General features: G+C 54.6%; 1 non-coding gene across 1 annotated transcript; it reads right to left on the reverse strand.

The window, feature by feature from the left end:
• Positions 1-4721: 4721 nt before the first annotated feature.
• LOC129137775 (U2 spliceosomal RNA) lies at positions 4722-4912 on the reverse strand. Its single transcript, XR_008540566.1, has one exon. It is a non-coding gene; the product is annotated as a U2 spliceosomal RNA (small nuclear RNA).
• Positions 4913-11085: the final 6173 nt, after the last annotated feature.

The following is an 11085-nucleotide window of genomic DNA, read 5'->3' on the forward strand; positions in this document are numbered from 1 at the left end:
GGGTGCTCTTGGGGCAAGGTGGGCGTCAAGGCCCCCAGCAAGGTTGGGATAAAGTTTCTCTCCGAGGCACAGACTGCCGCCTGCGGGCTCAGCATTTACCTCTCCCTTCCTCCTTCCTAACGCAACTTCAGCGGAGGGCTGAGGGCTCTACTGCGCATTACCTGGAAAACTTATTTCACTCCACGGCCCTAAGAGGTGGGCCTTATTATTAGCCACGGCCAGGGTTAGGGTGAGGCCTCTCCTCCAGGGCAGAATTTCAGAGGGTGCCCACCCCCCCGCCCTAAATCATTCAGCAATCAACATAAACTATAGTTCAACGCAATATATCTTATCTTGTGGGCCGCAAGCCACCCAGGTGCCCAGGCAAGAGCCTGAAGGCACAAGCTGTTCCAGTATAGTAAAGAAAATTATTAGAATAAGAAAAGTTTTACTAGAGATAGGAAACGGATAGGATTATATCTGACTATTATTAATCATTAGTTTGTAGCATTACTCTTTGTTCTATTACCATAATGATCTCTGTTCCATTATGATTACCCTGGGGGAAACCAGGCCACACAGAGTTAGGAGCTGAAGGGCCACAGTGAGAGGTGACCAGGAGACAAGAGTGTGAGCCCTCATTCACGCCCAGAGAAGGGCCGCTGGAGGGCTCCTTGGCCTAGCGGTAATGCCAGTGCCTGGGAAGGCCCTGGTTACTTAGCAGGCCTTGGTCTAGCGGTGGCCCCAGTGCCTGGGAAGGCACCCGTTACTTAGCAGGCCGGGAAAGGGAATCTCCCTCTCTCCAGGGGAGACAGAGAACGCTCCGCTCCACCACCTCTTGTGGGAGGTCTGACATTAGCCAGGCCGGCCCGCAGTCAGCCGGAGGCTCCAACGTCTCCCTGTGATGCTGTGCTTCAGTGGGCACGCTCCTTCTTCACTTTCATGTTCCGCCTGTACACCTGGCTCCTCCTTTTAAGTTCTTAGAAGACAGCAGTAGCACAATTAGTAGGAGTACCACAGTCTTCGATCTTTCTGATAAGTGCATAGAAGAAACGCTGACGTTTGCTGTCCTCCCTCTCCACCTCGGCTACCACAAAGGGAAAGGCCCCCTGTCCAGTGGACACGTGACTCGCGTGACCTATCGATCACTGGAGATGACTGGCACTCCTTACCCTGCCCCCTTGCCTTGACTACAATAAATAGCAGCGCCTCCAGGCATTCGGGGCCACTACCTGTCTGTCTCCGCGCTTTGGTGGCAGTGGTCCCCCGGGCCCAGCTGTCTTTCTTCCTATCTCTTTGTCTTCTGTCTTTATCTCTTCGATCTCTCGTCTCCGCGCGCACACACACGAAGAGAAAACCCACAGACCCGGTAGGGGTGGACCCTACATTATCTCGGCCACGACATAATCAAGATATTCATGTGGACTACTGAGTCTTTCGGTGCCCCCTTGCTGTTTTAGTTTTGTCCTGCGGCCGAGTGTTTCCCTCGCTTCACGCCAACCCAATCTCCGCCGCCCTGTCTTGTCATCCCCATTCTACAGCCCAGCACGGTGTAGTATGGCAGCCGCTAGCCACAGGTATCTAGGGAGCCCTGGAAATGTGGTCAGTTCTAATGGAGCTGTGCTGTAAGTGTGAAATACACATGGGATTTTGACGGCAGTGGGAGCAAAATTCTCCCAATTTTTTTTTTTTTTTTTCAGACGGAGGTTCCGCTCTTGTTACCCAGCCTGGAGTCCAATGGCGCGATCTAGGCTCTCTGCAACCTCCGCCTCCCGGGTTCAAGCGATTCCCCTGCCTCAGCCTCCCGAGCAGCTGGGACTACAGGCATGTGCCACCACGCCCGGCTAAGTTTGTATTTTTAGTACACATGGGGTTTCTCCATGTTGGTCAGGCTGGTCTCCAACTCCCGACCTCCGGTGATCCGCCCAGCTGCCGCCTCCCAAAGTGTTGCTTGCGATTACAGGCTTGAGCCACCGCTCACCCTGGCTTTTTTTTTTTTTTTTTTTTTTTTTTTTTTTGGCAGACAAACTCTTGCTCTGTCGCCCAGGCTGGAGTGCAGTGGCGCGATCTCGGCTCACTGCAGCCTCTACCTCCCGGGTTCCAGCGATTCTCCTGCCTCAGCCTCCTGGGTAGCTGGGATTACAGGCGTAGGCCACCACGCCCGGCTCATTTTTGTATTTTTAGGGGGTTTCGCCATGTCGGCCAGGCTGGTCTCCAGCTCCTGACCTCAGGCGATCCGCCCGCCTCGGCCTCCCAAAGCGCTGGGATTACAGGCGTAAGCCACCGCGCCGGGCTCTTTCATTCTGTCTTTATTTTCTGAGATAGAGTCTCGCTCGGACGCTCAGGTTGGACTGCAATGGCGTGATCTCGGCTCGCTGAAACTTCCGCCTCCCGGGTTCAAGCGATTCTCCTGTCTCAGCCTCCCGAGTAGCTGGGATTATTGACGGGCAGCACCACGCCCGGCTACCTTTTGTGGTTTTTGTATCTTCTGTCTTCTGCTCTTGAGTACCGCATAGAGCCACAGAAGACTAGCGAGTCGAACAAACGGCCCCTGTTGCAGCAGTTGTTGATCACGGGGCTGCCCCCGGTACTCATCCTGTGTCTCTCGTCCAAATCCCCGCTCCTCCCCAGCTATCACCTCTGCCGATGCTGGTGGTTTCCCTGGGTACCGGGAACCAAACTCTCATTCCCCAGGGGCCTAAGCCCCCCGTGGCCAGGCCCTTCTCAAGTCAGGGTTCCTGCACATTCACAGTTACGGGTGGCCCTGGGAGTAACACCTGGCACCCAAACAGATCACCAGAGTCCACGCATAGTCCACCTGCCCTCCCTGCGTAAGATCAGCTCTTCCTCCTCCCGGCGATAGATCAGGGTCAATGATCCCTGCCAAGATGGCGACTGCTCCAGCCTGCTGGTCCAACCTGTCCAGCCACAGCTGTTGCTCGAAGGCTTGAAGTTCAATGGGACCCTCTCCCGCTTTCTACAAACTGGTTCCTCTATTTTCATGTTTATTTATTTGGGACGGGGTCTGGCTCTGTCACCCAGGCTGGAGTGCAGTGGTGCGATCACCGCTCACTGCAGCATCCACCTCCCAGCGTCCACCCATCCTCCTGGCCTCAGCCTCTGGAACAGCTGGGGTACAGATACGCCCCAGCCCGAACAGGTTTTCACTAGGTTGCCTGGGCTCTTTCTTTCTTTGTCTGTGTTTGTTTGTTGGTTGGTCGGTTGGTTTTTGTTTGTTTCTTTCGAGACGGGGCTCCGGCTCTGCCGCCGGGGCTGCAGTGCAATGGCGCGATCTCACCTCACTGCGGCCTTCTGGGCTCAAGCGATCCCCCCACTGTGCCCGGCCTGAAGACAGCCTTTAGAGAAAGAAGCAGGGGGAGTTCTTCCGAGGACAGACAAGGTTTCTGGAGTTTGGAAAGGGTGAGAGACTGGGTCAGCGAAAGGAACATTCCGATCTTTATGTTGGGATGCAACGTATAATAGATACAGGGATGAGACCCAAAAGAGCCGGCAGAGGTTTGTCATCGTGGTCGCAAGGCAACTGCCGGTGGCTGATCCCGTAAAGGATACGCATACCTAGAGCGGAGCCTAAAGATGCATCAAGCATGACGGGTGGAGCCACGATGCTTGGACTCGAGCTCTGCTCCTGTGCGTTCCGTGATAAATGGCTTATACTACCTGCACCTCAGTTTTTCCCGGGCAAAAAAGGAAGCTTGCTGCCGGTGCGTTGGCACCTGCCTTAAAGTGCCAGCTACCCAGCGGGCTGAAGAGGAAGAAGTTCCTACTAGGAAGACACGTGGACACGTATGTTTACTGCAGCACTATTTACAATAGCAAAGACTTGGAACCAACTCGAATGCCCATGAATGATAGGCTGGATAAAGAAAGTGTGGCACGTATACACCATGGAATTACTACGCAGCCATAAAAAAGGATGAGTTCATGTCCTCTGCGGGAACGTGGATGAAGCTGGAAGGCCTCATTCTCAGCAAACTGACACAGGAAGCGAAAACCAAACACCGCATGTTCTCGCTCCTAAGTGGGAGTTGAACAGTGAGAACACATGGGACACAGGGAGGGGAACATCACACGCCGGGCCCTGACGGGGCGTGGGGGGCAAGGGGAGAGAGAGCATTAGGACAAATGGCCAACGCGTGCGGGGCTTCAAACCTAGACGACTGGTGGATAGGTGCAGCAAAGCACCGTGGCACACGTGTATCTATGTTCCAAACCTGCACGTCCTGCACATGTACCCCAGAACTTGGGAGGGGGTGGGGGAAACCAAAAGAGAGAACGGAGGAGAGGCGGGGGGGGGGGGTGAAGAGAGAGAGAAAGAGACAGAGAGAGAGAGAGAAAGAGAGAGAGAGAGAGAGAAAGAGAGAGAGAGAGAGAGAGAGAGAGAGAGAGAGAGAGAGAGGAGAAAGAAGTTCAATTCCGGGTGGATCCCATTCCTTTAAAAGGTCGCCACCCACTCGACTGCCAAGCTGAGATCCTAAGGACCTCCCCAAAGGAGGAGGTCGTGGCCTTCCCAAAGCGCAGTAGTCACGGTGGAAACGGAAGCGTGCCGCATAAGCCTACCGTCTACCGCCCACCGCCTGCAGATCAGGAACCTCCCTCACTGGTACTTCAGGGAAGCGGTTAAGTCAAGCCGGCGCGTCACAGGCACTCGGCGTGCAAGCCGCCCCGCAGCTGCTACTGTCTCTTACCTCTCTCTGCTTTTAGGAAACACGTTGTATCCCCGGAGGGGGTGCACCGTTCCTGGAGGTACTGCAATACCAGGTCGATGCGTGGAGTGGACGGAGCAAGCTCCTATTCCATCTCCCTGCTCCAAAAATCCATTTAATATATTGTCCTCGGATAGAGGACGTATCAGATATTAAACTGATAAGAACAGATACTACACTTGATCTTAGCCAAAAGGCCGAGAAGCGATGCGGTCGCCTTCGCGCCCGCCGTCACCGTCCCACTCTCATCCACATTCAAGTCGCGGTGAGAGCCCCAGCCTCGCTCCTTGCCCCATTCCCTCTGTCTCGTCCACAGCGCTATTGACGCCCTTACACTCTCGGGCTGATTTCTTATTCTCCGCCTTTGAAAAGGGAAATCTTACACCCGTGCTTCTTCCGGCGTTCCCGGGCTTTCATTTCGAATTTGCATGCCCCGCCCTTTCACGGAGGGCGTGGCCTCCGCCGTTGACTCCGCCCCCGGGGCCGCCTCTGCCTGGGGGAGCCGGGGCTCCGCTGGGGGCGACTTCCTTGTTCGTATCGAGCCAGCGAAAAGACAGAACCGGAAGAGACTGGGGGCGAAGGCGACAGGGGTCTGTGGAAGAGACCTGTCGGCGGAGAGCGGTCCACGTTTTCCTGGAGAAAGACGAGGCCCCAGGGCAGGAGCGCGGGCTGCGCTGGGCCTTTACTTCGCCGCCCGCGGGCGGGGAGACCGGCCCCGTACCCGAGGGGACGAGGGGCCCATGCCCAGTCAGGGAAGCCGAAGGCCTGGAGGGGCTTCCGGGAGCAGGGGCTGGAGTTCCTCGGCCAGGCAGGAGGCTGGCACCAGACACCCAGCAGAGGGAGGCGGCGAGGGCCCAGCAAGGATTCTCCCCAGCCCCTGTGCCTGCGTCTCCTGCGGCTTCTGTGCGCGGACCGTGTCCTGTGCTGTGTAGGGAAAGCTGCCTCCCTGCTCGGGACGTGGATTCCCTTCCCCTCCTCCTCGCCTGGCTACTTCTGACGCAGGTCGTCAGGACTCCGCTTGGGTGTCACGCGTCCAGGAAACCTCCCTTAGTCAAGGGCCCTCGGCACCCGCCCCGTATGTGACTAGCAGCCCTCCTGTGTATTTCATCGCGCCCCCGTTGTTTATATCAGCTATTCCACTCACCACCCTTCTGGGCAACCCTTTATCTCCCGCTCTGAAATCCCATCGCTGAGGGCTGGGACCCCTCCTCAGTGCTTATCCCTGTTTCCCCGCGCGAGTCTGGCGCCTGGCGTGTGGAAGGCGCTCAGCAAACGTTTGTGGAGCGAAGAAACGACGCAAAGGTGATGAGCACGGCAGACCGTGATGAGCACGACGCAGTTAGGAGGCTATTGGCCCGGCGCGGGGGAAAAGGGGGAAGGTCGGGCTCGGGGTGGCAGGACCCCAGAGGGCAGGGGTGACTGCCGGGGTGCTCTTGGGGCAAGGTGGGCGTCAAGGCCCCCAGCAAGGTTGGGATAAAGTTTCTCTCCGAGGCACAGACTGCCGCCTGCGGGCTCAGCATTTACCTCTCCCTTCCTCCTTCCTAACGCAACTTCAGCGGAGGGCTGAGGGCTCTACTGCGCATTACCTGGAAAACTTATTTCACTCCACGGCCCTAAGAGGTGGGCCTTATTATTAGCCACGGCCAGGGTTAGGGTGAGGCCTCTCCTCCAGGGCAGAATTTCAGAGGGTGCCCACCCCCCCGCCCTAAATCATTCAGCAATCAACATAAACTATAGTTCAACGCAATATATCTTATCTTGTGGGCCGCAAGCCACCCAGGTGCCCAGGCAAGAGCCTGAAGGCACAAGCTGTTCCAGTATAGTAAAGAAAATTATTAGAATAAGAAAAGTTTTACTAGAGATAGGAAACGGATAGGATTATATCTGACTATTATTAATCATTAGTTTGTAGCATTACTCTTTGTTCTATTACCATAATGATCTCTGTTCCATTATGATTACCCTGGGGGAAACCAGGCCACACAGAGTTAGGAGCTGAAGGGCCACAGTGAGAGGTGACCAGGAGACAAGAGTGTGAGCCCTCATTCACGCCCAGAGAAGGGCCGCTGGAGGGCTCCTTGGCCTAGCGGTAATGCCAGTGCCTGGGAAGGCCCTGGTTACTTAGCAGGCCTTGGTCTAGCGGTGGCCCCAGTGCCTGGGAAGGCACCCGTTACTTAGCAGGCCGGGAAAGGGAATCTCCCTCTCTCCAGGGGAGACAGAGAACGCTCCGCTCCACCACCTCTTGTGGGAGGTCTGACATTAGCCAGGCCGGCCCGCAGTCAGCCGGAGGCTCCAACGTCTCCCTGTGATGCTGTGCTTCAGTGGGCACGCTCCTTCTTCACTTTCATGTTCCGCCTGTACACCTGGCTCCTCCTTTTAAGTTCTTAGAAGACAGCAGTAGCACAATTAGTAGGAGTACCACAGTCTTCGATCTTTCTGATAAGTGCATAGAAGAAACGCTGACGTTTGCTGTCCTCCCTCTCCACCTCGGCTACCACAAAGGGAAAGGCCCCCTGTCCAGTGGACACGTGACTCGCGTGACCTATCGATCACTGGAGATGACTGGCACTCCTTACCCTGCCCCCTTGCCTTGACTACAATAAATAGCAGCGCCTCCAGGCATTCGGGGCCACTACCTGTCTGTCTCCGCGCTTTGGTGGCAGTGGTCCCCCGGGCCCAGCTGTCTTTCTTCCTATCTCTTTGTCTTCTGTCTTTATCTCTTCGATCTCTCGTCTCCGCGCACACACACGAAGAGAAAACCCACAGACCCGGTAGGGGTGGACCCTACATTATCTCGGCCACGACATAATCAAGATATTCATGTGGACTACTGAGTCTTTCGGTGCCCCCTTGCTGTTTTAGTTTTGTCCTGCGGCCGAGTGTTTCCCTCGCTTCACGCCAACCCAATCTCCGCCGCCCTGTCTTGTCATCCCCATTCTACAGCCCAGCACGGTGTAGTATGGCAGCCGCTAGCCACAGGTATCTAGGGAGCCCTGGAAATGTGGTCAGTTCTAATGGAGCTGTGCTGTAAGTGTGAAATACACATGGGATTTTGACGGCAGTGGGAGCAAAATTCTCCCAATTTTTTTTTTTTTTTTCAGACGGAGGTTCCGCTCTTGTTACCCAGCCTGGAGTCCAATGGCGCGATCTAGGCTCTCTGCAACCTCCGCCTCCCGGGTTCAAGCGATTCCCCTGCCTCAGCCTCCCGAGCAGCTGGGACTACAGGCATGTGCCACCACGCCCGGCTAAGTTTGTATTTTTAGTACACATGGGGTTTCTCCATGTTGGTCAGGCTGGTCTCCAACTCCCGACCTCCGGTGATCCGCCCAGCTGCCGCCTCCCAAAGTGTTGCTTGCGATTACAGGCTTGAGCCACCGCTCACCCTGGCTTTTTTTTTTTTTTTTTTTTTGGCAGACAAACTCTTGCTCTGTCGCCCAGGCTGGAGTGCAGTGGCGCGATCTCGGCTCACTGCAGCCTCTACCTCCCGGGTTCCAGCGATTCTCCTGCCTCAGCCTCCTGGGTAGCTGGGATTACAGGCGTAGGCCACCACGCCCGGCTCATTTTTGTATTTTTAGGGGGTTTCGCCATGTCGGCCAGGCTGGTCTCCAACTCCCGACCTCCGGTGATCCGCCCAGCTGCCGCCTCCCAAAGTGTTGCTTGCGATTACAGGCTTGAGCCACCGCTCACCCTGGCTTTTTTTTTTTTTTTTTTTTTTTTTTTTTTTGGCAGACAAACTCTTGCTCTGTCGCCCAGGCTGGAGTGCAGTGGCGCGATCTCGGCTCACTGCAGCCTCTACCTCCCGGGTTCCAGCGATTCTCCTGCCTCAGCCTCCTGAGTAGCTAGGACTACAGGCACCGGCCACCACGCCCAGCCAATTTTTCCTATTTTTAGTAGAGACGGCGGTCTCATGCTGTTAGCCAGGCTGGTCTCGATCTCCTGACCTCGTCATCCGCCCCCCTCAGCCTCCCAAAGTTCTCGGATTACAGGCTTGAGTCACCACGCCCTGCGTTCTGTGAGGCTTTTCTTTCCAACATCTCTCTCTCTTTTTCTTGTCTTTTTCTTTTTTTTTTTGAGACTGAGTTTTTCTCTTGATTCCCATGTTGGAGTCGAATGGCGCGATCTCGGCTCACTGCAACCTCCACCTCCCAGGTACGAGCAATTCTCCTGCCTCAGCCTCTGGAGCAGCTGGGATTACAGGGATGCGCCACCACGCCCAGCTAATTTTGTATTTTTAGTAGAGGTGGGGTTTCGCAATGTTGGGCAGGCTGGTCTCGAACTCAGGTGATCTGCCTGCCTCGTCCTCCCAAAGTGTTGGGATTACAGGTGTGAGCCACCGTGCCGGCGATTACAGAATTTCTTTTTTTCTATCTTTCTTTTTTTTTTTGGTGATGGAGTTTCGCTCCTGTTGCCCAGGGGAGTGCAATGGCAGGATCTCGGCTCACCCCAACCTCCGCCTCCTGGGTTCAGGCGATTCTCCTGCCTCAGCCTCCTGAGCAGCTGGGATTACAGGCATGTGCCACCATACTTGGCTAATTTTGTATTTTTAGTAAAGACCAGGTTTCTCCATGTTGATCCGGCTGGTCTCAAACTCCTGACCTCAGGTGATTCTCCTGCCTCGGCCTCCCAACATGTTGGGATTATAGGCGTGAGCCACCACGCCTGGCGGTTACAGAATTTCTAAGCAGCAAACATTCAAGAGGTGACTTTGGTGCTGTTAAAATCATCCAGGATTTGTTGTTGTTTTTGCTATTTTTGTTTTTTTGAGATAGTCTCACTCTGTTGCCCAGGCTGGCATGCAGTGGCAAGATCTCGGCTCACTACAACCTCTGCCCGCAGAGAATCAAGTGATTCTCGTGCCTCAGTCTCCTGAGTAGCTGGGATTACATGTGCCTGCCACCACACCCAGCTAATTTTTGTATTTTTATTAGAGATAGGGTTTCACCATGTTTGCCAGGCTGGTCTCAAACTCCTGATGTGAGTTGATCTGCCCACCTCAGTCTCCCAAAGTGGTGGGATTACAGGCATGAGCCATTGTGCCCAGTAGCATTGTTGTTGTTTTTTTTTTTTTTTTTTTTTTGAGACGGAGTCTCGCTCTGTCGCCCAGGCTGGACTGACTGCAGTGGCTCGATCTCGGCTCACTGCAACCTTCGCCTCCTGGGTTCAAACAATTCTCCTGCCTCAGCCTCCCGAGTAGCTGGGACCACAGGCGCCCACCACCACGCCAGGCTAATTTTTGTATTTTTAGGAGAGATGGGGTTTCACCATATTGGCCAGGCTGGTCTCAAACTCTTGACCTCGTGATCTGCCTGCCTAGGCCTCCCAAAGTGCTGGGATTACAGGGATGAGCCACCACATCTGGCCAGCATTCAGTTGTAAAAGTAAAACAGACCAGGAGCAGTGGCTCATGCCTGTAGTCCCAGCCCTTTGGGAGGCTAAGTTGAGCAGATCACAAGGTCAGTAGTTCAAGACCAGCCTGGCCAATATAGTGAAACCCCATCTCTACTAAAAATACAAAAATTAGCAGGGTGTTGTGGTGGGCTCCTGTAATCCCCACTACTTGGGAGGCTGATGCAGAGAACTGCTTAAACCCGGGAGGCAGAGGTTGCAATGAGCCAAGATCACGCCACTGCACTCTGGCCTGGGTGACAGAGCAAGACTCCATTAAAAAAAAAAAAAAAGTTAAAATGAGCATACAATTTCAAAAAATTTGCAGCCTGACAATGCGGTAGAAAAGAAAAACCCAGGCCGGGTGCAGTGCCTGATGCCCGTAATCCCAGTACTTTGAGAGGCTGAAGTGGGCAGATCATGAAGTCAAGAGATTGAGACCATCCTGGCCAACCTGGTGAAACCCGGTCTCTACTGAAAATACAAAAATTAGCTGGGCATGGTGGCACACACCTGTAGTCCCAGCTACTCGGGAGGCTGAGGCAGGAGAATCACTTGAACCCGGGAGGCGGAGGTTGCAATGAGCCGAGATTGTGCCAGTGCACTGCAGCCTGGCAACAGATCAAGACTCCATCTCAAAGAAAAAAAAAAAAAAATTCTGAGGAGAAATTCAAGCTGGCCTCAGAAATTTGCATAAGTAACGAGAAGCCAAATGTTAATCATGAAAACAGTGGGGGGAAATGTCTCCAGGGTATGTCAGAGACCTTCATGTGGCAGACCCTCCCATCACAGGCTTGGAGGCCTAGTAGGAAAAAACGGTTTCATGGGCTGTGCCCAGGGCCCCCCTGCTCTGTGCAGCCTGGGGACTTGGTGCCTTGTATCCCAGCTGCTCCAGCCACAGCTAAAAGGGGCCAAGGTGCAGCTCAGGCTGTGGCTTCAGAGGGTGCAAACCCTAGGCCTTGGCAGCTTTCATGTGGTGTTGTGCCTGCGAGTGCAC

The sequence above is a fragment of the Pan troglodytes genome, chromosome 19 (assembly GCF_028858775.2).
Source record: "Pan troglodytes isolate AG18354 chromosome 19, NHGRI_mPanTro3-v2.0_pri, whole genome shotgun sequence".
Classification (NCBI taxonomy): Eukaryota; Metazoa; Chordata; class Mammalia; order Primates; family Hominidae; genus Pan; species Pan troglodytes.